The sequence below is a fragment of the Pristiophorus japonicus genome, chromosome 5, assembly GCF_044704955.1.
Source record: "Pristiophorus japonicus isolate sPriJap1 chromosome 5, sPriJap1.hap1, whole genome shotgun sequence".
NCBI lineage: Eukaryota > Metazoa > Chordata > Chondrichthyes > Pristiophoridae > Pristiophorus > Pristiophorus japonicus.
This window is the reverse complement of record NC_091981.1, coordinates 297,171,276-297,173,217: the sequence shown is the minus strand read 5'-3', so window position 1 is coordinate 297,173,217 and position 1,942 is coordinate 297,171,276.

The following is a 1,942-nucleotide window of genomic DNA, read 5'->3' as shown; positions in this document are numbered from 1 at the left end:
CACCCAGGGCTCGTTGCAGCTCCCCTTTTCCTAATCTGTCACCATTCAGATAATAGTCTGTCTCTCTGTTTTTACCACCAAAGTGGATAACCTCTCATTTATCCACATTATACTTCATCTGCCATGCATTTGCCCACTCACCTAACCTATCCAAGTCACTCTGCAGCCTCATAGCATCCTCCTCGCAGCTCACACTGCCACCCAACTTATCCGCAAATTTGGAGATACTACATTTAATCCCCTCGTCTAAATCATTAATGTACAGTGTAAAGAGCTGGGGCCCCAGCACAGAACCTTGCGGTACCCCACTAGTCACTGCCTGCCATTCTGAAAAGTCCCCATTTACTCCTACTCTTTGCTTCCTGTCTGACAACCAGTTCTCAATCCATGTCAGCACACTACCCCCAATCCCATGTGCTTTAACTTTGCACATTAATCTCTTGTGTGGGACCTTGTCGAAAGCCTTCTGAAAGTCCAAATATACCAGATCAACTTGTTCTCCCTTGTCCACTCTACTGGAAACATCCTCAAAAAATTCCAGAAGATTTGTCAAGCATGATTTCCCTTTCACAAATCCATGTTGACTTGGACCTATCATGTCACCTCTTTCCAAATGCACTGCTATGATTGATTCCATCATTTTACCCACTACCGATGTCAGGCTGACCGGTCTATAATTCCCTGTTTTCTCTCTCCCTCCTTTTTTAAAGTTAGAAGGATAATAATTGTTCATTGTGATTGATAGCCATTCAAAGTGGGTTGAAGTGTTTCCAATGTGGAAACTAACAAAAAGTAAAACATTCGACATTTTGCGAAGTTTATTTTCTTCATTTGGCCTCCCAGAAGAAATTGTTTTGGATAATGGACCACAATTTTGTTCAAAAGAATTTGCACAGTTCACGAGCAAAAATGGTGTGGAACATACCAAGGTTCCACCATACCACCCTGCCTCGAATGGTGCACTGTACGGGGAGCGGAAGGAGCAGCGTAGCAGCCTAGCCCAGCAGTCTGCGTGGCCCCCGGCCTGTGAGCACCATCGGAGCAGGCTGGGGAGTGGAAGGAGCAGCGTAGCAGCCTAGCCCAGCAGTTTGCGTGGCCCCCGGCCTGTGAGCACCATCGGAGCAGGCTGGGGAGCGGAAGGAGCAGCATGGCAGCATACCACTCCAGTGAGCAGCACGTGCTGGAGCAGGAGAGCAACGGCAGTGAAAGATGTCACCAATGTCCAGGTCGGTGATTGGAGCGTGTGAGGTACTGATGGTGCAGGCCATTTCCATGGCTTAATGGTACTGCTGGTGATTGCTTGCTTACCGATTGACATGTCGTACACTAAGTCACGATGTACTCCATATCTTTATCAAGACCTGGCCACCATAAATAACTACATGCAAACCCCTTGATCAAGCACATTCCCAAGTGCTGGTCATGGAGGTCTCCTAATAATTTGGACTTGGATCTATTTGGTTTAACCACTCTTGCACCCTACATCATACAATCTTCATCGACTGATAATTCATTCCTACGAATGAAGAATGGATGAATATCTTTGTCTGTTACCTGGTTTGGCCATCCATTTGCAATATAATCATACACCTTTGACATCACTGGGTCACGTTTGGTTGCTCTACCAATCTCTTCAGCTGTGACTGGTAGTTCATCAGTGTATGAAAAATAAAACACTTCTTCCCTATCGGGTGTAACCTATGATGGGGAAGGCAATCTAGACATAGCATCAGCATTACTGTGATCAGCTGATCGTCTGTATTCAATATCATATGTATATGCTAACAAAATCAAAGCCCATCTCTGCATTCGGGCTGCAGCTAATGTTGGAACTGGGGACTTTGGATGGAGGATTGCTGTTCGGGGCTTATGATCCATAATGATGGTAAACTTACAACCATTCAAGTATTTGTGAAAATTCTTGACCCCAAAAATTAATGCC